This window comes from Anser cygnoides, chromosome 1, assembly GCF_040182565.1.
Source record: "Anser cygnoides isolate HZ-2024a breed goose chromosome 1, Taihu_goose_T2T_genome, whole genome shotgun sequence".
Taxonomy (NCBI): domain Eukaryota; kingdom Metazoa; phylum Chordata; class Aves; order Anseriformes; family Anatidae; genus Anser; species Anser cygnoides.
The window spans coordinates 104027052-104054789 of record NC_089873.1 but is presented as its reverse complement, the minus strand read 5'-3'; the positions used below and the strand labels follow the sequence as shown (position 1 = coordinate 104054789).

General features: G+C 40.2%; 1 protein-coding gene across 3 annotated transcripts in view; it reads left to right on the top strand.

The window, feature by feature from the left end:
• The window catches only part of TSPAN9 (tetraspanin 9), a 185985-nt gene that overhangs the window by 4197 nt on the left and 154050 nt on the right, over nucleotides 1–27738 (top strand). Inside the window, exon 2 of one of the 3 annotated variants that reach the window (XM_067005209.1) lies at nucleotides 9032–9076. The exons of 1 other annotated variant lie outside the window; for it this stretch is intronic. The gene's annotated coding sequence lies outside the window, so the exon portion shown is untranslated. Of the gene's footprint in view, nucleotides 1–9031; nucleotides 9077–27738 lie in introns of those variants that run through there. One more of the 3 variants, XM_067005211.1, reaches the window with a different exon arrangement.

Sequence of the window (27738 nt, the reverse complement as noted above, 5' to 3'; positions counted from 1 at the left end):
ACTTAATAAAGGAATTAAAAAAAAAAGTTAAACATTTTCCTCACTATGCTGAAGGCTTATGCTGGAAAGGTGTGTGTGTAATAGGGTTAAAGAATCTTTCTCTTTGAAAAAATTGCTTTCCTTTTGTGATTCCCAATGTCCAAAATGACTTCTTTGCTTGTCATCACTTTAAGATACCTTTGGGAGATGGTCAAGCCCTGTTCTTTCAGAGTTCATGTAGGAAGTGTGATGACAGTACATCATGCTGCCAAGATTGGGAAAAGACAGCGCATGATCAGGGAAAATTTCTTGTCTGAGGACTGCCTTCTTTGACTCTAGAAAATGGAATAAATATGTCAGGATCAGCAGAGAACTTTCCCATTTGTGGGGTGGTTGTTATGGATCTTAGGGCAGAATCAGTCCTGGCAGGGCCAGCTTAGTGATACGCAGAGAATGTGAATGGGTCAGAGATGGGTCTTTGCCATTTCCACATTTCTGTGTAGTGGTGCAATTCTGATAAAGTAGGGAAGTGCCAATGGACTGCCTTCTCTTTCCTTACTATAATGCATGCTAGAACTTCATTGTGAATACAAATGATCACTGGGAAGTTGTAAAATTCTGTGTACTTTTGCTCACGTGTAACAAGATCCTCTGTTGGAGACGAACTATCACTCATGCATTCTGCCCTACCTCTCCCTCTCTCCAAGTCTCTTAAAATTGTCTTCCAGAAGCTGTTTCTGCTGCTTCTTGCAGTCTATCTCAGGTGAATCTTTCATTGCTGGATATAAATGCTATGTTTCCTGGGGAAAAAAAAAAAAAAAACAAAAAACCAAACATCACCTCAGTTGCATGGCTTACTTTCTTTGATTGAATAACATGCTTTCTGTCCTGTGTTTGTAATGATGCAGGAGACTGTTCTTTGTTAAAGATGTTAGATGCTTTCCTTACTGCACAAGTGTTTGTGAGAAAGTCCTGATGTATTTCTTGAGAAGTTGTCTATTAGTTATCTATTGCTACATTTGAAGGCATTGTTCTTAAACTGGCTTTTAACCCCTTTCTCACTTTTCCATCTCAGCCTGCTTTCAAAAACACTTCCTCTTCACGCTCTATTAAACTGCTTGTTACATTATTCCAAGCACTTCCAGTCCTTGCTGTCCAAAATAAACCTTGAGAGATAGAGTTGGCAGCATAGGGCATGGTCATGGGGCAGACCCCGCTGCCTTTGCCCTGACTGCAAAGTTAACCAGGATGCATTTAACCTCTATGCTTCGTACAGAAGAAAGGATAGTTAGGAAATAAGGCATCCCAGGAGGCAAAGAACTGCATTTTCATGGCTGGTAAACTGCCTGCTGAGGAGGTGTAAAAAATCGTATTGTTAAAGAGCTTTTAAGATTGAGAGTATAAAACAGGTAAGCATATTCTAGGGATAGCTCCAAGGAGATGAGGCAGACTAAATCATAAGCATATGCTCCAATAAATACTTAAATGGACAAAGGTATTCATTAAGCATAGTGTTTCTTTGCAGTGATATGAATGTGATTTTGTGATAACACTGAAGTGATAACATTATTTTAAAAGATTTGAAGTTTGAATCATAGAACCATAGAATATCCCGAGTTGGAGGGGACCCACAAGGATCATCAAGTCCAACTCCTGGTACCACACAGGTCTACCCAAAAATTCAGACCATATGACTAAGAGCACAGTCCACATGCTTCTTAAACTCTGACAGGATTGGTGCAGTGACTACTTCCCTGGGGAGCCTGTTCCAGTGCACGACAACCCTCTCAGTGAAGAACCTCTTCCTGAGATTCAGCCTGAACCTCCCCTGCTGCAGCTTGACTCCATTCCCTCGGGTCCTATCACTGGTCACTAAAGAGAATAGAGCGGCGCCTTTCCCTCCACTCCCCGTTGTGAGGAAGCTGTAGACCGCGATGAGGTCTCCTCTCAGCCTCCTCTTTTCCAGGCTGAACAGGCCAAGTGACCTCAGCCGCTCCTCATACGTCTTTCCCTCTAGGCCCTTTACCATCTTAGTAGCTCTAAGTTTGCATTGATCTTTATTTCAAAATGTACAACAGGAAAGTTTTCAAGTTCTTTTGAAGGTTTTTCCTTTTGCTGTCAGTTCTCCATTATAATACAAACTCCGTTGTGCTACTCTAATGCCTGATATTTCTGAAGGTGGAAGTGACTAATAGCTAGGGTGTTTATTTCCATGATCCGTGTTGTAAAAAAAAGGAAGCACATCACATTAACTAGTGAAAAGCTATTTGTATTTCTGAGGCCAAGTTACTGCATGTCTCTAGAATCAGCTGAACTGCGTGAACTGATCTTTAGTTTCTATACTGATGTTAAAACGGAACTGTCTTTGCCGTGGACAGTCTTTACTGATTTGCGATTGCTTGGACTGATCTGTGTATTCTCATAAAAAGGATATGATGGCTTCCGTGAACCTCATGCAGTCATAGGACCATGAGAGTGGTGTTATCCTTATGTGGTGTGTCTGGGGAGAAGACAGAACTAGACTGGAGAAGAAACCCAAGGGGGGGAGTAAGTAAGAAGTCAGTAGGCTAAGGGAGAGGAAGTCTGCAGCTGTCCATGGGGAGGAAGGACTGAAAAGAAAGGATGAGGTGGTACTGAAAAGAGAGGAACAGAAGAAAAGCTGAAATACCACACCCAGTGGGTTTGAAAGGGCTTTAGCTCAAAAGCTTGTAACTCTGTGCTAGAAAGCTGCTGATCAACTCAAATCATAGAGAGTAGAGGTCTTTGTGGATCTTGTGGTGTCATTCAGGTTTACTCCTAATTAAAGTCATTTGACCTGAAAGACTGAGGGAGGAAGCGCTTGAAGCTGAAGGAATCCTGAATTTAGGAGACTGGTGGGAAGGACTCAGGAAAAATAACGTGACAAAGCTAGGTAAGTATTTTCTGATTGGTAGAATTTTCATAGAATCACAGAATGGTTAAGGCTGGAAGGGACCTCTGGAGATCATCTAGTCCAGCCCCCTTGCTTAAACAGGATCACATAGGGCACATTGCACAGGATTACGAGCAGGTGAGTTTTGAATATCTTCAGAGAAGGAGACTCCACAACATCTCTGGGCAACCTGTTCCAGTGCTCTGTCACACCCACAGTAAAAAATATATTTTACTATATATTACCTCATATTCAGATGCAGTCTGTCCCTTCATCCAGGTCATAAACGAATAAATTGAATAGTACTGGACCCAGTACTGACCCCTGAGAGACACTGCTAGCCACAGGCCTCCAACTAGACTCCATGCCACTGATCACAACTCTCTGAGATCTGCCATCCAGCCAGTTCTCAATTCACCTCACTGTTCACTCATCTATCCCATGCTTCCTGAGCTTACCTATGAGGATGTTGTGGGAGACAGTGTCAGAAGCCTTGCTGAAGTCAAGGTTGACAGATCCATTGCTCTCCCCCCATCTACCCAACCAGTCATTCCATCACAGAAGGCTATCAGATTGGTTAAGCATGATTTTGCGTTGGTGAATCCATGCTGGCTAAGTCTGATCACCTTCTTCTCTTCCATATGCTTGGAGATGACCTCCAGGATGAGTTATTCCATCACCTTTCTATGGGTGGAGGTAAGGCTGACTGGACTGCAGTTTCCTGGGATCTTCTTCTTGACCTTTTTGAAGACCGGAGTGACACTGTCTTTCTTCCAGTCCTCAGGCCCCTTCCTCCTGATCTCCATGACCTTTCAAAGATGATGGAGAGCGGTCTAGCAGTAACATCCTCCAGCTCTCTCAGCACTCATGGTGCATCCCATCTGGGCCCATGGATTTGTGGGTTTCAGGTTTGCCTAAATGATCTCTAACCTGATCCTCCTCAACCAAGGGAAAGTCTTCCTTTCTCCAGGTTTTCTCTCTTTTCTCTAGGGTCTGGGATTCCTGAGGGACTGGTCTTAGCAGTGAAGACTGAAGCAAAGAAGGCTTTCGGTAACTCTTCCTTGTCTGTATCCTTTGTCACAAGGACACCTACCCCATTCAGCAGTGGACCCACATTTTTCCTAGTCCTCCTTTTGCTACTGATGAGTTTGAAGAAGCCCTTCATGTTGTTCTTGATATCCCTTCCTAGATTTAAATCGAATTGGGCAATAGCCTTCCTTGTTGCATCTCTGCATGTTCTGACGACGTTCCTATATTCCTCCCATGTAGCTTGTCCCTTTTTCCACATTCCGTATACTTCCTTCTTCTGTTTGAGTTTTGCCAGGAACTGCTTGCTCATCCATGCAGGTCTCCTGCCCCCTTTGCTTTTATCTGTTTTCAGGGATTGCACTGCTCTGTATAACTTCTACACAATCATAATGAATTTCTAAATGAATATATCTACAGAGGGGCAAAGACTGAGGGACAGCCTTGTATACTATTACTAATCCAAATTCCTAGTCTTTTGCAATTTGGTAGTGAATGTGGCTTATGGCAGTATGGTGATGAACAGTGTTTTCTGTGGTGATTGCAGCTGTACTCAGAATGCATGTTAAGCATAGGCAAGGAGATTTTCTATTTGGGTTTGCTCATTACTATAGGTTTAATAATTCACAAAAGTTTCTGAAAGCTTATTTTCTTTTCTCTGTGTCTGTTGCTGTTTTTTTATCCATTAACTCCAGTTGCAGTTCAGTGGGAGGTGGTTCTTCACAGTGTTCAGCTTTGTTTTGAATCATTCTATAATTTCTCAAATGTGTACTTATCCCCAAATCAGCTTTGGATTGCACTTTATGTTAAGAATCTAGCCTTATGTGAACGAAGGTTGTTGCCTTGCTTTGTTTGAAGAAAGTGCAGCTGAGGTTATGAAGGATCAAAGGCAACATCCTAAGAATGTATAGCATAGTTTCCTCATTGATTTGAGGACAATGTACAGACTATTGTTTGTATATATTTATATACACATGGGGAAAATACTGTCATTGAAATGGAATAATGGCTCTGATAATAGAAAAGACCTGTACTAACAAGCTGTCCAGAGCTTGTCTTCTTGTCAAGTAAAACTAAATGGTTGGCTTAAATGCCTGTAAAAGAAACTTTCCAAATATAAATTGCTTAAAGTAATTCTTTCTTACAGCAGAATACTTGGTATTCTGTACAGTGCTGCTGTACAAAGTTTTGCCAGGTAATGGTGTCTCTGAGTGCTAAAAAGTCTCTTGCTGATCTGTTTCCCAGCAGTGGAGAATGTGACAGAACAGGTGAGAATCCTGCATTTCATAGTACTTGTGATGCTTGATAGCAGCAGAGGCAGCTAGAGAGAGCATATAAATTGCATAGATACCTATTGCCTAGCTATTTGGTATTGTAAAAGATGAACGGCAAAGGGGAAGAATTGCAGCTCTGGAAAAATTTGCAACTTACTCCCCTCAGAACCACTTGAGATGGAAGAGAGGCTGGATCTTATACTGTGAAGCTCTTCCTGTTTTAGGCGGTTAACAGGGAAGGAAAAGGACAGTATTTAGAATCATAGAATCGTAGAATATCTCGAGTTAGAAGGGACCCATAATGATCATCAAGTCCAACTCCTGGCTCCACACAGGTCTACCCAAAAATTCAGACCATATGACTAAGTACACGGTCCAAACGCTTCTTAAACTCCAGCAGGCTTGGTGCCATGACTATGTCCTTGGGGAGCCTGTTCCAGTGTGTGACAACCCTCTCAGAATTTAGGTGAATGTGGTCATAGATTAGGATAAGAAAGCCATGGTAAAAGTAATTGCTAGGACCGGTGTTCCACAGAGATGTGAAAGAGAGGAAGAGACTTCATTGTGAATAGGAGTTGTTTGGGAGAATTCTCTATTCTAAATATAAAAGGCCAAGTGAAAAGGACAGTGAAGCAGAAGGGATCTTCTGAGGAGAACCAGGAGGAGGAAATGAGAACAGATTCTTAAGTTCCCTCACCAACGGCACTTCATCTATGTGGCTTTCAGTTTTCCACATTCCTTATTGTTCCACCCTTTCTTGATGGGATGGTCACCACAGAATATCTCCTGAGAGTTCTTATAGCAATTGTCCCCTTTTCAGTCTCTTTTTTTTCTTTAAAAAAAGTTCTCAGGACATTATTTTTTAAGGCAGTAAGTTTTCCCTTATCACCTTCACTAGGTTCTTTCACTTTCTTGCTCTTAGGCTTTTATTTTCTTACTCTACTAGTTGCCAGGTATCTCCAGGCAATACCCATTATGCCTTGCTTTCTCTATTGTAAGCAGAAATCCTGTTACAGTCTCATTGTAACCTGGTTCTCCCAGCTAGCTTCCTAGTTTTCTCTATGTAGTTTTCATCTTCAGCTTCTTCTCATTCTCTAATTCATCAATTCCTCTTTGAAGAGCTGAGGAAGTTCATTCTGCATAAGAACTGTGCATTCCGTTTTGGTGTGTGTAGTCTGTTTGTTCCCCCCTCTTCTTTTTACATTAAACCATATCAGGGGAAACAAAACTAGTTCAAGTCATTTAGATATCCAGCTGTTTTTTCTAAACTGCTTTTTTTAAGAACTTCAACTAAAGAGAAATGTTGCTGCATGTGGGAATCTCCACCTTTCTTCCTGCTTTAGTAAATAGTGTTTCTTTCCTTTGTTTTATAGACTTTTTTTAAGGCACTTGTCCTCTTTGGAGTTGCTAAGATATCCCTCTCCTTAACTCTTAAGATGGACTGACCTATTAAATTCTTTGATCTGTGTTTCTCTGAAGTCAGTAGAAGATAGCTGTCAGACTTTCTGCTTGAATTACTACACAGCCCTGTTACTGTTTCAGAGATATTCAAGTTGTTAGTAATGTAGCCTTTATTTCAATTAATTAAACGAACTCATCCAGTGCTTCAGGTACAAAATGTCGCCACAGCAAACTTGAAACTGTCAGTGACAGCCAAAGTTGGTACTTACCCAATGGCAGTAGTCCAAGGCATTCATTAAAAAAGCAAACAGACTTTGCTTGCCCATGGGACACAATTTGAGGAACTGAAAGGCACATATGCTTTATTTCAGAGGACTGAGTATTGTGATATAGCAACAGTTATGAGGAGATAAATACCTACCAATCATTGAGCTTTCTAGAAGAGGAAGTTCTGTGTTTTCTTTTGTGGTTTGCTAACCCTCGTGTTTTAGGACATGAGGGTTAGTAAGGCAGCCCTGTCTCTTGGCCTCCTGCTGGGAACAATGGGTTGTACAGGTTGCCTGGCTGTTGAGTAGAGTTCCCCACACCTGTATGCAACCGGATGAAACATGCAAGTTTTTGAGGGACTCAGAATTTATCCATTCCTTGCATCATCATTTGTTGTAATAACCTGTACCTACGTGAGTCCTGTAGTAACTGTTGGAGGGCGTGAATGAACTTTTCAGTTGCATGTGCCTGTGAATTGTCTTCTCACCAGTTCTGCTCTGTCAGAAGATTCATATTTCTTTGTTTGTTACCAACATTTATTTTGATCCACACCAAGAGCTCTTTCGTCTAATATTTTTATTGTAAGGTTTTTATTTTTCTTTCTTAATTTTACTGTAGAGACCTGGCTTACATCAAACCAAGCAGTGTACCTCTGATGTGGCTAGGACTGCTACCTGGCGCTGGATTACATGGCTCAAAGGACTCCTTTCAGACCATCTCTGACTTTGCTGCAGATCATGCTGCATTTGTAGCAGGCTTGATTCAGTAGTGAATAAAGTTCATCTTTTAAGATGTAGATGATAGTCTACTACTGCATGTGGCATGAGTTTGACTAGTCAGCTAATGTCTATGTCATGGAACTGTGGGAAATGTGCATTGTTTCATTCTTTTTAAAATTAATTTTAAGTTTTGCTAAGCCAGATTTGACTTCAACAGGATTAATTCAGTTGCTGAAGTCTCTTTTGTCTCTAGAGAATTAACTGCATGTGCTTGACATACAATCTTAATGTCAGGGGTGAGCTTTATTTTCATATAGTATTAGTTGACATTATGGAAGGTATGTGTAACTGATGTGTATGATAAGTAGAGGTGCCCATGTGCTAGAGAAGGTATAGTAAATAGACTGTGTGAACTGTGAAGTCAATAAGACTTTCTCTTAGCATTGGGTGCAATGGTTAATTTGAGATAAATTAATTCTTAAACTTGAACGTGCAAAGATTTGAAGGTGAAGGCAACTAATCATGTCCATGTTCACTATTCTGAAAAGGGCAGTAGTCAGTTTTGAAAACACTATTCACAAAATCAGTTTTTTTTACTTTCAAAAATGCCTTATATTAGAGATCTGGAAACATTTAGAAATTAACTATTTTCTTATAGATATGCTTGAATACTTTTTGTGACTTCTAGTCTTTGGAAATAGTATTTCAGAATCATACATGATAAAGTGATGCAGGTTGAGGGAAAGCATTCATTTAAAAAAACAACAGCTATGTTATTATAATGAGAGAAGTTTCTGTTGAGCTATTGAGTATTCATGTTATTGTTGAGCAGTTTCCTATTTCTGCAGCACTCTTCTACCATTGCTGTGGTGCTGTTACAGCCATGATAGTACCAGTATGAATTGTAGAAAGTGGGGTGCTTTGTGTTGTTTTTTGTGTAATTTTTCATTACAGCAGTGGTCTATCATACTACAAGCAAAGATGGGACCAATCAGAAAGTGGGACTAGTACAGGAGACCTCAGCAGAAGTCTTGCTTAATCAGTTCTTGCTGTTGTAAACATGTATGTCATCGGGTATCTTGGTGGTGATGGGGGACCTAACTACAAAGGGGAAGAAGCACTGAATTTTTCTGACCAGTAGTTCTGATTTAACTTGACACACAAGGGTTTGCTTTTTCCCTTAATTTCTGCTTTCCCTTTGGTTTGTGTGAGTTTTCTTAATATTTTGTCTATTGCCAATATTTAAATTAATGTCTGGATGAAATCAGTGTGTTATAATATAGATACCAATGTTTAGACTTTCTTTTGTTCAGAAGCAGATGGGATTTGATGTTCTGTTTGTTTTCTGTTTTTTCCTCAAGTCTTCTTTTCTGTCCTCTTGAGGAAATATGTTTGTGATATGAGGTGAGTCCACAAGGCAACAAGATTCACTTTGGTTTTCTTCATCTCTCCAGGTTTGTTTGGGGACCTTTCCATTGGCATACATCCAGTTGCCTCAAGTAAGAAAGATCTCTGGTGATGGATACTCAGAATCAGACAATGCAATCTTTAGTGCTGTTTAAGTTAATATTGAAGTTCTTCGTGAACTGCCCAAGTTAATATTGAAGGGAGATAAGTTGGGCCAACATTAAGCCCTTATGAAACTTTGTTGTAATCTGTTATTTTCTTTCCACAAATGCTGAGGGAGTTCAGAGTAAAGTGGTTGCTGGTGCAGTTGCTTCCGAGTGCTACTTTAGATACCAAATCAAGTGTAGTGGAGGAGGTCAGTAATTCTACTAATTATCTGCACACATTGGTTTTCATCACTTTTCTTACCTGTCTCTGCCATTTGGAGGGAAAGGAAGCAGGGAAGACCCTGGATTGCTACTGATACTAAGTCTACGGTCCACTTTCATAAATCCATATAAGCTTTGTCCTTTTGTACAAGTGTACATTTATAAACAGACTTGGAAAAATAATCTTATCTTTAAAGGACCTACTGTTACCCTTATGTTAGCTGTCCTATGGCAGCTGCAGGGTGAGCTGCAGAGCTATTGCTTTGTGTTTTTGTACTTTCTTCTTCAGGGATTTAGCCTTGGCTAACAAGTGAGAGGACAATGTAGTACTGCCTGCCTTTCATTGCATTTCTGACATAGTGAGCTCAGTGAAAGGCAGGCAGACAGACACTTCCTTTGTCAGATGGTCATGGGATCTGCCGAAGGCTGCAAGGGGTGCAGACCTAGCAATGGGACCAGCAGAAAGATAATACTTTGATTATACACTTGGCCTCCTAAGGATTGTTGCATACCTTTGTGCTGCTCCACGGCTTCCCATAAAATGCGGTTCTTCACGAACTGCCCAGTATGGGTCCGTACCACGGGTGTCCATTCTTGAGGAATGGACTGCTTCAGCATGGGTCACCCAGGGGAACAGCAGCTCCCCCCAGACCTCCTGCTCCTGCGTGGGCTCCTCTCCACAGGCTGCAGCTCCGGCCCGGGGCCTGCTCCTGCGGGGGCTCTCCATGGGCCGCAGCCTCCTCCAGGCCACATCCACCTGCTCCACCGGGGGCTCCTCCACGGGCTGCAGCGTGGAGATCTGCTCCATGTGGGACCCATGGGCTGCAGGGGGACAGCCTGCTCCACCAGGGGCTCCTCCATGAGTTGCAGGGAAGCTTCTGCTATGGTGCCTGGAGCAAATCCTCCTGCTCCTCACTGACTTTAGTGTCTGCAGGATTCTTTCTCTCTGTTTCTCACTCCTCACTCCCAGCTGCTGTTGTGCAGCAGTTTTTTTTTTTTGTTTTTTTTTTTTTGCCTTTTTTCAGTGTGCTCTCCCACAGGCACAACCAGTGTCTCTCATTGTCTTGGCTGTAGCCAGTGGTGGGTCCCTTTGGAGCCGGATGGAACTGGCTCTTATCTAACATGGGGCAGCTTCTGGACTCTTCTCACAGAGGCCACTCCTGCAGTCCCCCCACTACCAAAACCTTGCTATGTAAACCCAATGCATTCCACCCCTCGCCTCAGTGAAAAATATATTTAAGAATTATCATTAAAATATATTTTCATCACATTCATCACAATGTTTACAAAGTTCATTTAAATCAGAAAAAGAATTCCCGAATTGATGTTTATGTTACCAAAGTCGACATAACATTATCACAACACTGGCAAAGTGGACAGTTTACACTGTCATGGGGCAGCTTCTGGACTCTTTTCACAGAGGCCAGTCTGGCGGCCCACCTGCTACCTAACCCTTGCCACGTAAACCCAGTATAGATGCTTGTATAAAACTAGTGAAGGCAACTGTAGGCAAACAACATGTGTTGTTGTACCTTTTGGGATGAGTGATTGGAGATTATGGTCTGTGAAGGAAAAACATCCCGTTCCTGCAATTGGAAAATGCAAATAATATGTTAGGTGAGGCTAAGAAAAAGAAATGCTGAAGCTTTCCTTACTCTTGTGTAAATCATCATTACAGGTGATGCCACACAATGGCTAGTGTTCTGTTCTTGAGGATATGGCACAGGTGCATTGACCTTGGGAAACTGTTTATATAAGGGAGAACTAAGAAGGATAATGTGTGGGATTTTTCTGTGTCAAAGCAGTAGTTGTGTTATTTAACTGCATGGAAAATCTCACTTGCGGGTTCTGTATGTTTCTGAGAAAAAATAATTAGTGTATTAATGAAGTGCACAACTAGTTTAAAACCTGTACTTTTACTGGGCAGGAATAGCTTCAGGAACTTTCTGTTGCAAGACAAAGAGCAAAGAGATAATTGGGCAGTTTTAGATGTTGATATAGGTAACATCTGTGTTTGTAGTAGATAAGACAGAATATTATAGTATATCAGATAAAGAACCTATGAATCTTTATGCTATAGCATTTAAGCCATTTGTAAAAAGCATTGATTTAGGCATAAAATATCTTTCCTGTAAGGCTACTGTGTGTTTACACCTTGTAATGATTCTTTGGTTTACTTTTTGTATGTGTGTCATGCTCTGAATGGTGTTCTGTTAATTCCTTTGTAGGGCTCTACTCTTGGGTGGTGGAGCACACCAGTGAAAACCTAGCTGGGGAAGACTGAAATGCTTGATTCTTGGCCCAGGAGTTTTCATTTTGTTTCTCCTTGTGCCACTTGACATGACTGCAGTTTTGTGATCTTTCTTTTGCCTTGTTTCCACCCCTTTAAAATTTGATACTATGGAAATTAATGTACCATTAACTATTTTGCTTAAACTAGTTTATATTATGAAGATGAGAATTCCCACAGCAGCTTTAACTCTGACCCCAGAAAAGAAAGCACACCAAGTGAGTGTCCTAAGTTAGACAATTATGTATCAGTGGGCACTAGGATATACACTATATGTGGCAAATATTTCCATTGCAAATCTGTTCCAAGTCCGTAATAGTGTTGAAATGCTAACTATGCTAAATGATTGTATTACACTGGTAAATCAGTATAGACTTGATTCACAGAATGCTAATCTGTGAGTCATATCAAGGAGTGCAAAAGAATGCACACCCATCAAGAGAAAGAGAAGATAAATAAAGTTATTGAAACATTTTTCTTGCATGCACAGGAATATGCAGTTTTCTACCCTTTCCATTATGTTACTGAAATTATTTTCTCTGCATATTGAATATTTAGTATCCCTTGTCTAAAGCAGGCCTTGAAATTACATTAATTTCATTACTTTGATGATCAGTGTTAGCTGTGTTAGCTACGGGATTTCAAATACTCCCTTACTGTAATTCAAGGATTTTATTTTCAAAGATGTCCATTTCTGTTAAGAAGATAGGATTTTGTCAGAACGGGAAATGTGCTTTTTACTTTTTATGAAACATGCTTATATTTATGCATATTAAAAAGTTGAATTTCTAGTAACTGATCAATAAAGTTGTTGGTAACATAACTGAATTTCTTGTTAGTGTGTGGTGTTAAAGTTGAATGAAATAGTTTGCATTTGAAATTAAATGCAGTGTATAGCAAAAGCTGTGGTAGGGACCTGTTCAATAAAGGAGTCAGACTTAGGCTGATTTTTTATTACGAAGAGGCTACCAAGAATGGTTGGTCCCAAAGACTACCACCCCTTCCTACTTTTTCAAGTAGGATCAAATGACGCTGTAACAAGGAAACAATATCAGAAAGGATTTTATGTCCCTTGGAAACATGTTGAAGGGATTGGGAGCACAAGTAATGTTCTCCTCTGTCCTCCCAGTTGGTGACTGGGACCCAGGAAGAAGGAGATGAATGGGCTGAGTGAATGATTGGCTATGAGGCTGGTTTCATGCCAAAGGTTTTGGGTTCTACGACCTTGGATGCACTTTTGAGGGACCGGGCATGCTGATGCCAGATGGGTCACATCTGGCCAGGTGGGACAAGAATATTCTGGGCAGTAAGCTGGCTGGGCTTATCAGAAGGGCTTTAAACTAGATGCGGTGGGGGAAGGGGATGCAGCTCTGAGTGAAGAAAGCATACCTGAGAACACTATCACTCTAAGTACCACCAGGGAAATACTTGTGAACTATCCCAATGCAGTCAGGAAGGGTTCTGGAAACGTGATACGACCGATTGCCCAGCTGAAGTGTCTCTACACCAAGGCACACAGCATGGGAAACAAGCAAGAGGAATTGGAAACCATGGTGCAATTAGACAAATATGACCTGATTGCTATCACGGAAACGTGGGATGGATCACATAACTGGAGCATTGGATTAGAGGGCTGCAAACTCTTCGGAAGGGGTAGACAGGGAAGAAAGGGAGGGGTTGTTGCCCTCTACCTTAGGGAATGGATTGATTGTGAAGAGTTGCCTTTGAGAAAAAGCCAGGCTGAGAAAAGCCAGGTTGAGAAAAGCCAGGCTGTCCAGGTTGAGAGAGAGAGGTCGTGGGAGGTCGTGTCCAGGTCGTGGGAGAGAGCTAAAGACAATGCCAATAAAGGACAGGTTGTAGCTGGGGCCTACTATAGGCTGCCCGATCAAGGGGAGCCGGTGGATGAGGCATTCAGGCTTCAACTACAAGAAGCGTGGTGCTCGCATGCTCTCATCCTGATGGGGGACTTCAACCTGCCAGATGTCTTCTGGGAAAACTAGACAGCAGGCTGTAAGCAATCCAGAAGATTCCTAGAGTACGCTGAGGACAACTTCCTTGTCCAGGTATTAGACAAACCAACCAGAGGAGAAGTGTTACTTGACCTGGTCTAACCAATGGAGAAGAGCTCATTAAAAAGGTCAAGATTGGAGGCAGTCTGGGCTGCAGTGACCCTGCCCTGGTTGAGTTTGTGATCTCGAGGAATTAGGGCGTGGCAAAGAGCAAAGTCAGGACCAGGAACTTCTGAAGAGCAAACTTCAAAGTATTTAAAGACCTAGCAGATGAGATCCCCTGGAACACCGTCCTTAGGGACAAAGGAGCTGAGCAGATCTGGCAACTCTTTAAGGATGTTTTCCTTAGAGCGCAAGAACTCTCCATCCCCTTGCGTAAAAAAATGGGCAGGGAGGGAAGACAACAGGGATGGCTGAGCAAGGCAGGAATTCTATAGGTACATTGCTCAGAGAAGAAAGGTCAAGGAGAGTGTTCCTCTTCTGATATCTCTTCTGATAAATGAGAAGGGTGAACTGGTACCGAAAGACATGGAGAAGGCTGAGGTACTCAGCAACTTTTTTGCCTCAGTCTTCGCTGCCAGTCAGGCTTCCCCAGTCTTTTGTTTCCCTGAACCCATAGATGGAGGCTGGGGGAGCAAAGTCCCTCCGACTGTAAGCGATGAGCAGGTTCGAAACCACCTGATGAAAGTAAAAAGTACAAGTAGGGCCTGATCTCATGCATTCCAGGGTCCTGAGGGAATTGGCTGATGTAGTTTCCAAGGCTCTCTCCATCATATTTGAAAAGTCCTGGCAGTCAGGTGAGATCCGTGGTGACTGGAAAAAAGGAAACATCACTCCCATTTTGAAAAAGAGTAGAAAGGAGGACCCGACCCAGGGAACTACAGACTGGTGAGCCTCACCTCTGTGCCTGGCAAGATCATGGAAAAGGTCCTCCTGGAAGCAATGTCAAAGCACATTCAAGACAAAGAGGTGATCCAAGATAGCCAGCATGGCTTTCACTAAGGGTAAATCATGCCTGACCAATCTGGTGGCTTTCTATGACAAAGTGACTGCATCAGTTGACAAAGGAAGACTGACAAATGTCATCTACCTGGATTTCTGCAAGGCCTTTGACACAGTACCACATGACATCCTGATATCCAAATTGGAGAGAGATGGATTTGGTGGGTGGACCATTCGGTGGATAAGGAGTTGGCTTGAAGGTCACACCCAGAGAGTGGTAGTCAATGGTGCTATGTCCAAGTGGAGACTGGTGACAAGTCGTGTCCCTCAGGGGTCTGTCCTGGGACCAGTACTGTTTAATATATTGATGACATAGACAGTGGAATCGAGTGCACCCTCAGCAAGTTCACAGATGACACCAAGCTGAGTGGTGCAGTCAGTACAACCGAAGGAAGGGATGCCATCCAAAGGGACCTGGACAACCTTGAGAAGTGGGCCCATGTGAATCTAAGGAGGTTCGACAAGTCCAAGTGCAAGGTGCTGCACCTCAGTCAGGGCAATCCCAGACATGAGGACAGACTGGGAGAAGATCTCATTGAAAGCAGCCCTGCAGAGAAGGACTTGGGGGATTCTGGTGGATGGAAAGCTTGACATGAGCCGGCAGTGTTCACTTGCAGCCCAGAAGGCCAACTGCATCCTGGGCTGCATCAACAGAGGAATGGTCAGCAGGTCGAGGGAGGTGATTGTCCCTCTCTGTTCTGCCCTTTTGAGGCCTCACCTGGAGTGCTGCATCGAGATTTGAGGCCCCCAGCACAAGGAAGATGTGGACCTGTTAGAATCGGACCAGAGGGGGCCTACACAGATGATCAAGGGGCCGGAGCACCTCTCCTATGAAGAAAGGCTGAGAGAGCTGGGGATGTTCAGCATGGAGAAGAGAAGGCTCTGGGGTGACCTCGTTACGACCTTTCAGAACTTAAAGGGGACTTATAAAAAAAGATGGAGAGCAACTCTTCGCTCTATCAGATAATGTCAGGACGAGGGGGAATGGTTTTAAACTAACAGAGGGGAGATTTAGATTAGAGGTTAGGGGGAAGTTCTTCACTCAGAGGGTGGTGAGGCACTGGAACAGGTTGCCCAGAGAGGCTGTGGATGCCCGGTCCCTGAAGGTGTTCAAGAGCAGGTTTGATGAGGCCCTGAGCAACCTGATCTAGTGGGTGGTGTCTCTGCCTATGGCGGGGGGGTTGGAACTAGATGATATTTCAAGGTCCCTTCCAATCCCTAGCATTCTGTGATCTTTGAGTTCCCTTCCAACCCAAGCCATTCTATGATTAGTCAAGATGGTCTTCTGTGAGATCTTAAACCCAACAATTCTTGTGTTCTGATTTTTTGAAATGCCTGTAAAGCACTGAGCACCCTGATTGTTCTCACTTGTGGAATGAAATCCAAATGGGTATAAGAGATGCTTTGTGATGGTATGTTTTTGGCAAGTAGCTATTTCAAATGAGATGGACATTTTAACATGTAGGATGTATTGAATAATGGGTTTTAATTGTTTGAGTTGCTGTTGTAAAGAGGTAAAGTGGTGCTATGCCTGACCAGTGTGGACTGTGGGTTCTCCTAGCGTGACCTTGGGTAACTCTTCAGGGCAGGCCTGTTTTTCATTTGTCTAGGGTTATTGCCCCCAGATTCTTTGTTCTGCATCAAACAGAGTGAGATACCAGGAGGAAGGCCTGAGAAATACTCTACAATTACAGGCTGTGGAGTTTAATACAATGAGAACAGACAAGGAAGGTGGCAGAAGTATGAGAGCAGATTCGTTAACTTATTTGACTGTTACAGAAATAACTTGATTACCTGGTTGTATAAGAGGTGTGTATTTATTAAAATGTATGTAAAGCACCTGGGTGTTCCACAGTCTAGCTAACATTTTGTTCATGTCTGATTTAAGTGAGTTCTTGACATAGGTCTGTATTCTTTGTCATATAAATAGCTTGTTCAATTAAATGGGTAATGGAATATCAGGTCTTCAGGCATGTTATTAAAAGTCCTGTTAAGGTAGTTTGAGGAAAAGAAAATTCCATTTGGCAACCGCCTTGGGATTGGCTTTTTGCAAGGTGATAGTAATTTCGCTTACAGGGGTCTCTGTTTCAAAATGCATTCTAAGGCCTCGAGGCAGAATTGTAAATGATCCCATCATGTAAGTTGCTAAGTAATACAATACAGTTAAGCTATAATATGCCATAATCTTGAATCTCCATGTAAGAGCACCCCACTGGCAAAAGATAAATTAGTTATGGGGAAAGGAAAATGGTTTGTCCCAGAGGTATTGTTAATCACTGGTTCTCAGGTTGCTCGAACCTGGGATTTTTACTCCCATCATTAATTAACTTAGGAGGTGCTCTCTGGTGTCACCAAAGAAAACTATTTCACCAAGAAAACATGTTTTCTTATTACTTCTGATCCATTAGAATATCAGATTTGTGGCTCTCTACTACAGGTAGATTTTTTTTAAGCTTTTTGATATGAAGAAACATTTTCACATGAGTCTTTAGTGACATACAAAACCAAATCTCCCGCTGAGGAAAGACTAAGTGAGACTCTCGCTCTTTGAGTAAGGCACAGAGGAAAGTGATTACTGATGGAGCATCATTCTCTGGTCTTCCTTAGTTTGTTTTCCTTGTTCCTTGTCACAAAGCTCCTGCAGAGCTGTGGTTCTTGGCTGCCTTCCATACAGCAGTTCTAAAGCACGTCTATCTTTGAAAACAATTGGGTGCTTCTCTCTGGTTTGAGCTTGTCTCTGCTATGTAGGTATTTTGCTAATTAACTCTTTCAGAAGGATCGTAACAAATTTGTAAGCTCACAGGTAACACTAAGCTGAGATGAAAGGGAACATGAACACTCAGAAGACCACTGAGATAACAAAAATGAACTGGGATACGAAAATTGGAACCTGAACTTACAATTTTAAGTCCATAATGAGAGACTGAAATAAACACTTCGAGTTACAGAAATGTCAAGTATTCAAGAAGGACTTTTTACTTCAGTGTGTTTCTGTAAGCGTCTCATGTTTTCAAAAGAGACATCACAAAGGATTCAAAAAACAACACTAAGCTACTCAAATCTTCTAGTTTTAATTACTTAGCCCAAGTGATCTCATCATCAGTTCAGGAGAATGCTCTTATTCCAAATATATTTAGTTTTAGATATGTGTATATATAATTATTATTTTCTTAAAAAGCAGTTATAATTTAAAATAGGATAGAGAAAAAAATGAAGTTAAATACTGTTCACATTTGTGAGATGAAATGGGAAAGCCTCGTTTTTATCTGTGATGTGTATTGGTGTTCATCTGCTAGCTTATTGGACAGCTGTGAACTAAATATAATTTGTTAAAGCAGTAGTTTTCAGTCTTTCTATTTTCAGACAATAAACATATTCTACTGGAAGCTTTCTATATGGTCAATTCAAGCACACTTTGAACTCTGATTTTGAGCCGCTGTATTGAAGTTCCTGTCCCAGCTACTCATGTCTACTTGCACATCACTCTCATGCTGCTCAGCTCCAGAGGTACTCTGTATGGCTATATGTATTTATTTTAAGGAACCAATAAAATGAATTTATTAGAGTACCAAAAGTTTCATAATCAGTGGATTCTTTCTTTCTTTTTATTTTTATTTGTTTTCGTGTAAAACTATTGCTCGTTATTCCTGAACATTTTCGTTCAGTACAGGAGAGAAATTAGGTCATATAGCTGTGTCTTCATGCAGGCATAGGTGCATGTGTTTATTTTTTCCTTCTCTTCCAGGAATGAGCTTTAAAAGTCAGGTTTGATTATACATTGCTAGCAGTGGTAAGAATGATGGGAGGCACTGTGGGCATGGAGAATGAATTTTGCAAGGCTAAGAACAGAAATGGAATTCGGTGCCTGTGACTGTAGGCAGGACAGATGACACAGATTTGTGGGAAGCAGTTGAAAAAGCAGGACATCCCACCCTTACAGGAAAGTTAGTTTGAATTGTGGTAGAAAGTGAACTTGAAGCAGAACCAGACGTTGCAGGGGCTCTGCCTCTGTCATGGGAATGCACACAGTGTTGACAGTAGTTATTTTGCAATTGTTTCCAGCTCAAATAATCTATAAGTAATAGACTGGTCACAGTGCTGCTGAATGAAAATAAGCTAATACCAGTTACTTTGCAAATCTCATATCATGATGTTTATCTTTTTGTCCTCTTAATTTCTGTAATCTTTTAGAAGTTTTTGTGCAATATAAGGTGAAACTAGGTAGTTACAGATGCATTTTTTTTCAAGTGGCTTATATTTTAGAATGTATTTGCTTTTTTTTTTTATATATAAGAATACTTTTAAAATGGTAGCATACAACAATTAATTTATATTGTCTCCAGGGATTAATTTTTAGCTTTTGTCTTGTTTATCTATCTTAAGTACAGTTAAGTGACACATATTTCTCTGACACGATTTCCTACTTTTTTTCTTACATGCCTCATATATATTGCAAAGTTTAAAAAACAGTAAGGAAGAATTTAATGAAGACTGCTTGTTGTGATGTGTACATTTCATTCACTCTTTTGATGTTTATTTTTAATGGGTGCAACAGGATTTGAACATAAGGCATTATGTGTGTTTTTTTTTTTTTTCCTCCTCCCATGGTTCTAACTCCTGTTCATCTACTAAAAAGTAAAAATTGTGCTAAGAGCTGATTTTTGTAGGGAGGCCTCACAGAAAACCTGTCAAACGTGCTCTTTGTCCAGCCACACCTTTGATACTTGCTGCTGTTAGAGTCACTCCAGAGACATGCAAGACGGGAAGAGGATGCCAGGATTGAACTGAATATTGGTATTTTGCAGTCTTGAATAAGAAAATTAGTAGGCTAGCAAAGTTGGTATCCTTCCTTGTATTTTATTACTATAAACTTGTTACTTTAAAAAAAAAAAAAAGAATTTGTGTAAAGCTAATGAGCATGGCTGTATTCAAATATAAGCATGCTATTTATTACCTTTGGTGTGTATTGATATGTGTATTTGGTTTTAAAAGCTAATGGCTGAAATAAAAATCTTGGGAGCAGTGTTAAGTTTATTGTTAAGATTTCTTACAAGTCAAAAGTGTTGTCTGCTTTAGTCTACAGTTTGCCTTTTTTTTTTTTTTATTTAAGGCTGTGTACAGTGTCTTTATTTATTGGCATAATGCCGTATGCAGTGGAGATCTCAGCAGGGAAAGAGCTGGTGCTAAGGGATGTACATTTTTAGTGTTTCCTGCTTTTGTATTTTCATGCAACTGCTTCCTTTGATAGCAGAGTATAATAATGCATAGACTGAACTCTAAGTTTTGTTATTGTTGTTGTTGCTTTTTTGTGTTGTTGTTTTTGTTTTATTTTTTAAACAGTTGTTACTTGTTCAGGAACAATGGATTACAGTTGACTAGTACCAGCCATCTACAAGTAGTGTATGAGGGTGCAGTTGAGAGAATCCAGCCACGCTCAGACAAATTTCTGTTTGTTAAAACATCCAGAGCTACCCAATTTGAAATGTATCAAATGAGGCTGATGAAGCTTAGGTGAATGAGGGGATAATAGCACAATGTGGAAGTAAAGAGTAGAATGGACATGGGAATTCTTTCTTTTAAAGGTAGGGTATGTAAAGAGAGAAACAAAAAACTCACCTTCAACATTTTCATAGGTTTAGATACTGAAATTGTTCAGTGACTTTGTCCATTTTTAGTTCTCTGCTCTCAGTTTACAGAAAGTTGCAGATAAATGTATGTACCCGTGTTTCAAAATGTCTGTTAATTTACCTTATGCATTTTTATTTGCATAATTTCATGGACACCCAATCAGAACAAATGTGAAGTAAGTACTTAAAATTCAAAATATATACTATGACTATATGGTTATATATGTTCTCTTATCTTACAGTTTAGTAGTCTTCCGAGGTTCTTAAAAGAAAGGTTTTGGTTTCTTTCTGTCATGGTACAAGAAGGGGAGGTTCACTGACGTGAAAAGGTGGGAAAAGCAATTAAAAAAGACTGTATGTATTACTTTTCATAGAGCATATCATCATTATAGATTGTAGAAGTCGTCATCAGGGTTTATGGTGGGGCTTTGAGATCAATGCATTTAAAAGAGTTCTGGAAGAATAGTTAGATAATGAATAGCCAAGTGTTATACTCAAGAAATCTTACTTGGAGAAGGATTTCAAATGTTTGGGTTTAGCTTTTCAATCTATACCCTACTAACTATGTTTAATTAAGGATTTTCAAGTGGGAACAACTTGCATGCGAGTCACTAGTAGACAACTAACTTCTATTAAATTCTTGTCAGTTCCTGTGAGAATACAGCACTCAGCATTTCAAGACTGCACACAATCCCACCTTTTAAGTGAAGAGGCAGGCTGTGCATCACAGTGTGTTTGTTCTGATCTGACCAAGATGCCTGCACAATTCCTCTTGATGGACCAGTGAACTTCTGGTGTTGTAAGAGCATAGCACATGTGTGCTGCACCATGTGAAGGGAAGGTTGATGCATGTTTCCTATTCAGCAGAAATGGAGGCATTTTCCTCCTGTTTCAATAACTTTTGTTGTTATCTGTTCTAAACCATACTTATCTTTTCTCCTCCTAAATATTTAACTGTGCTTCAGAGAGCCAGGCTGCCTACTGTGATGCAATGCCTACTGCTGATAATGGTGTGAATAGTACTGATTTTTTTGACAGATTTCACAAAAATTCTGAACAATACTAGCTATGTAATGTGGGTGATTGTTTCTGTACGTGTAACTGAGAGTCATGGGTTCAAATCGAAGCCAAGTATTACATCAGACTGTGTTCCAGGCAGTGATTTGTGTTGGCCGTGCTGGGTTACTGCTATTCTGAGTTTGTGTCAGCAGCTCCATTCATGATTGACATGAAGTCTTCATCTAGATAATGACATTAAAGGTGGGCCCCTTCATTGACTGGTGTTGGCAGACACTTGACACTATTCAACTGGTAGCCTTCATGCTAATGATGGCTCTTACGGAGCAGATATGGAAGGATAATGGTACTATAGGGGGGATACAAAGGTCAAGGGTGACCATCTGCATCAAGGAACCTTTCAAAATATTTGCTTCCCAGACTGATTAACAGCTTGTGTATATATGACCTTATGTATCTTTGTACCCCTATCAGTGCATTTGCATTAAAGGAAGCATAAGGAGGGAGTGGGGACACTGAATTAAATTTTCCTGAAACAAATGCTGCTAAGTAAAGTGCAAAAGCTGTGGTTGAGCAGCCCAAACATGCCTCAGTACTAAAAACATGTGGCAGCACTCCATGTAAATGCAGAACAGGAAACCCTGGTACAGGCATGTGTCAGCTGTAATGCCTTTTCAAGTACAATCTTAACAGCTTTTATGCATACTGTTGCTTCAAGGTGATAGCACCCAAAAATAAATAAATACTGATGTTCATAATGTTACTATTAGAAAGGGTATTGACTCCCTTGTGGTTAGGATTATTGGGTGAGATGATATCTCCAGCTAATAGTTGGCACACTGACTATAACAGATTGATAACAAAATTGATAATAAATTGATAACAAGAGGGCAAATTGTGCCTGACCAATCCAGTGGCCTTCTAAGATGGAGTGACTGCATCAGTCGACAAAGGAAGATAGACCAATGTCATCTACCTGGACTTCTGTAAGGCCTTTGACGCAGTCCCACGTGACATCCTAATCTCCAAATCAGTGAGAGTTGGATTTGAAGGGTGGACCATTCAGTGGATATGGAATTGGCTTGAAGGCCACATCCAGAGAGTAGTGGTCAATGGCTCTATGTCCAAGTGGAGGCTGGTGATAAGTGGTATTCCTCAGGGGTTCAGCTTGGGACTGGTACTGTTTAATATCTTTATCAATGATGTAGACAATGGTATCTCCAGCTAATAGTTGGCACATTGATTATAACAGATTGATAACAAAATTGATAATAAATTGATAACAAGAGGGCAAAATGTGCCCTTTTTTTACTGTGAGGGTTGTCAAACACTGGAGTGGGTTGCTCATAGAAGTGGAGTCTCCATCTTGGGAGATGCACAAAACCCAACTGGACACAGTCCTTTGCAACCTGCTGCAGCTGACCCTGCATGAGTAGGGTGGCTGGACTAGATGATCTCAAGAGGCTGCTTCCAAACACTATGATTCTGTGATTTCATTTTTTTTTTCCAGGTACCGAAGTGAAGTAGACCAACTTATATTAGCCTGGATTTTCCTTTTTCCCTTTCTGAAGACACATGAATCATTTGCCGTTCTCCAGTCATGACAGACCTACCATGTGATCTCTACAAGCTTTCAAACATGATAGTGAGCAGTCTTGCTATTATGTCAGCCTATTCTTTCAGCACCCTAGAATGCATCCCGTCTAGTCTCAGATACTTCTATAGGTTGAGTTTTTTTTAAGAGATCCCTGACTCAATCCTCTTGTGCTACTGACGTTTCTTTAGCACCTTGAGCTCTGTCTCTGTACATAGGGGCCTGAGGCCTTCCTCATGAAGACTGAGGCAAAGAAGACATTAAGAACCTCACCTTTATCTGTATCTGATGACAGTACACCATTTGCTCCCCAGCAGGCCCATGTTTATTCTTTTCCTGCTGAGGTAGCTTTTATTTTCACCTCTGATGTCCCTTGCCAGTTTTAAATTTAGTTGAGTTTTGGCTTTACTAGCAGCACTCTACATACTGGACAGGGTTTCTGTATTCCTCCTTTCTACTCTGTCCTCATTTCTGTTTCTTGTGAATGTCCTCTTTGCATTAGAACTCAGTCCTAAGTTCCTTGATTTAGCCAAGCCATTCGCTTGTATATATAACTTTTCCTGAGTGGTAGAACAGACTGTTGTTGTGCTTTCTTATTTGTCATTTCTTATTCGTAATACGAAAATCCTCAGCTATTGCTCACTAAAGAAGTACACCTATGGTATCATGTACAGATGTTAACTAAGCCTGGAAAGCAGAGTGGCAATGTTAGTATTGTTACAACTGACCTAATCAGTCTTATCTGTCAGCTGGGTTCATCAGGTCAGGAACAGCACTGTCCTGATGCAATTACACTTCCACTGGTTCTACAGCAAACCTGATTAGTACTTGTTCATAGATCTACATTTCATGCTACAAACATACCTGTGAATAATGATTTCCAGGAAACATAGTGCATTATATCCAACTTCAGACTGGGCCCTGACTCCTCAGTCATAATGCTAGATGAATTTCATGTAGCAATCCAGATGTGGTGGTGATTTTTTTCCCTAGTAACTAAAACCTGATTTTTATTTTCCTTTCTTAGCCCACTAGATAGCTCATCTTGATAGCTTACCTGTTAAAAGTATTTCTCTTTCTTCTGTCAGCATCTAATATTCTTAGGTGTCTCACTTTTTGGAATGGTAACTTTATTCTTTATTTTGTTATTGGTGCACAGGAGTTCATTTAATTTGCTGATAAAGGACTTTATCCCCTTCAGAGAATGTTTCCCTCTGAGTTTTTCTGGTTCTGCATGCCAGCATGCTAGTTAAACTCAAGTTAAAATTCATATGTAGGGCTTGAGGAGGAAAATAAGATTTTTTCAGCAATGTTTTTATATAAAAAGGTTATTTTAAATATAGTGAATTTTAAAAGCTATAAAGTCTCAATAGTTCTTTAGTTTTAATGTTTGTTTATATTACAGCTTGGGCTATGGAAATACATGATTAATTCTTTTCTCTTTTAAAATTCTAATAATTTCCTTCTTCAGCATCAAGCAGAGCTTTTCATTTGGCACTCTTTCAGTTTTCATAGAAAAATAGGGCTGAAGCTGAGAAAAAAAAACACAGAAAACTATCCATCATGACTTCGTTTAGTCAGCTGCTGCAGCACACAATCATACCTCACAGAGATGTGTTTGAAAACCTTCATTTTAAAGACAAAATTGGCCCAACACTCGTTTAAAAATTGAATTTTAATTTTTTTACCTTTAAAGTGGTTAATAATACACAATAATAAATAATTTCCTAATTCATGTGTCATTTCAGTCTTCATCTTGGCTAGTCTATACATTAATTTTAACACTAGATGGCAGTTGAAACACTTCAGTTCTGCCAGAAAGCACACTTCAGGAGGGCAGCCTTCATTTTTCATTACCAGAAGAATGGAGGTTTGTTAACTGCCTACTATATAATGCTTATTTTTAGCAAATAATTTGCTTGTTTTCTTTCATTCCTTTTAAAATCTAAACAGCTAGCTTGTAACAGCACTTATGTATGTTTTTATAGCACTATCATGCAGTCTGTTTAGCAGTTAAGGAGGGAGAATAGTTTTTCATTTTAGCAGCTATGAAAACATACTGCTTATATTTCCTCTATGATTACATGGATGTTTGAACACTCTTGTTTAAGAAACAAGGAGAGGTGTCAGAGATTGGAATGTATTAAAGGTCTATACTGTTAATTTTTTCCTCAAGCAGGCAAAAGCACTTCTGATTCTTTTTTTTTTTTTTGTATGTAATTCTAAATTTAATTCTAAAACACTTGAGTTGATCTTTCCTTATTCTGTGCATTGCTTCAAGGTTATTTTTTCCCAGTTGAGCTTCAAAATGGCAACTTGTACTTCCAGATATTATTTTATCCTTTCAGCAATCAGAAAACATAGTCCAATATGAAGGCTTTAGAAAAGAAAGTTCTGAAAAGAAAAGAAGAAAAGAAGGCTTTTAGAGAAGAAAGTTCCAAATAAACTTGAGTTATTAAAATCCAAGTTAAACTTGATTATTTTCAAAGTTTGCATGAAAATTGCCACAAGATCTCTTCTTGTCTTAAACTTAATATTGGAAACATTACATATTCATATTATGAATGTGTGGTGAAAAACATGGTACTCTTTCCAAGTTGCTTCAATGGTGTATTGTCAGAGGTGTGATACTCATCTGTTCTGACTATCAAGTAAAAACCTGTTATAATTTACAAGTGAGTTGGTTGCTCATGTATATGTTCAGCTTTTACCTCGTCTCTTCTTTTTTTGAATCCATTAGACTTACTGAAATGTTGAACAATATTTGAATGAGTGAATATTTATTTGCACTTGAACTTTGAATGGTATTTGCAACAACAACAAAATACTATCAGTAAGACTTAAGGTAAGGAGCTCTGTCTCTTATGATTAGTTTAAGAAAATGATCTCCTTTTTCCTTGTATTGATGTCAGATGATTTACTTCCATCTCTACAAATAATGTATTCTGAAAAGTAACCCATGCCTGTTTTAGGGATGTACTGTACCCTAGCAAATTTTTAGTGACAATCAGGGCATAGTATTTTCTCTTTCCAGCTCAGCTTCTGGAATTGTATAGTTATAAGGAAATACTGGCTTTCTCTATTTTTATCAAAAGCTTCTCTTTAGTTTCCAGAAAATACCTAAGCTATAGACACAAGCAGCAAAAGAAAAATAAATTGTATTATTAAAAACAAACAACAACAAAACAAACAAAAACAACAAAAAAAACCTAAGCCTGGTTTCAGACAGCAGACTGCATGGTTTTGCTAGGGATGCTGAGACTGATGAAAAACTATAGATTGCAGTTTTGCAGGGTTTTAGATTGGTTTGGACTGTAATCATTGAGGATGGAATGGCTGTATTTCTTTTTGCTGTGATATCTTTAAATTGATGCAGGTTTTGTGTCCTTGGTTGTTTTCTGCTATAATTTTCTTTTTATATTGCAGAGAGTACCTGTCAGTACACACTCAAATGGTGAGGCTGATGTAAAATAATAAGTTTCTGAAATACAAGTAAGTGAATCCTAATAAAAAGGTTTACCATGCACCTGGGTAGGTCCTGGACATCATTCAGGTGTAATTCATTAAGACTTCTAAGAGATGTGACAATAAGTCATTGTAGCAAGGAGATATGTTTACTGTTGTAGAACAGGAAGATAATTTACGTCAGAGTAAAGCTGAAGTAAAAAGCCACTCCCATGGGAACTGAAGAGGCTAAGTGACATAGAGAAGAGGAGGAATGGCTACATGTTCTGAACTTTTTTTCATTGGAGCCAAGATTTTGACTGAAGTGACAATCTACTGTTCTTTCATTTGGTTAGGCCCAGTTAGAGACCCAGGAGAGAGACTTATGCAACTTTTCCCCCTCTCTAGTGTTATTCAGTATCTTTCAGCTAGTGGCTCTGTTGTGCAGCTGTGTAGACACTATGCTGCACGCTCATAAGCTTAGCAGTGCAGAATTTGCATCATCAGCCGGTAGAGCAATGGCCTACTGTGCCACCCGGTTTTAGTCAGTCAGGCCGCGTCTGCCGCCTTGCAGTCCCTCTAGGCATTAGTGCAACAGAGAACCACGGGTCAGGGGTGGTGGTGATGGTGGCAGCAGCTGCTAGTCAGAATTAAGGTTAATGGGAGAGCAGAGTGAGTCGCTCTTTCTCCTTGTAAAACGTGGCAGGATGGATGCAGATGTCTTCTTCAGTCTCTTGCAATATGCCTTCCTGTCTCAGGCTTCTTTGGGTGTGTCTGCAGTTCTCCTTATAGATAGCACCCAGCAGTTAGCTGTGACCATTTTGTGGTTTTGCTGTGAGTTTGAACTCTTTTGCTTGGTTGTGGCTCCCATAAGCCCTCTCTCCCTCCTTCTCATTGTATTTCAAATGCATGGATTCAGGCTCTTATTCTTCCCATGCCAGTTTTAATTGCATAGAGGAGAACATGAAGGCAAAATAGGTAACTTGCTCATTCTCACTGGAGTTATCACATGTGAAGCTTCCAGGAAGTTGGCAACTCTGTGTATTGCATATCCTAAGAGAGTTTGTAATTGAAGTGCCCAGTGTGTTTATTTTTTTAGGCATTTTAATACTCTTATCTCTTAGTGAACCAAACGAGATAAAAAAAAGATGTATCAAAATGTTCCATGCTCTCTAGAGATGAGTACAAAATTATATGTGGATTTTTGCATAGTCAAGTTTCACAGATACAGAGTCATGTACTTGCTCATGCCTTCACACATGTGCATCCTCTGACACTTCCTTGGCAGCTTTGGACATAACATAATCATTCCCACCAGTCTGTGCTGATTGATAGACAGATTTTTAAAATGGCTGATTCTGGCTTAATTTTTTTCATACGTGGTTCTATGAAGTACAGGGCTG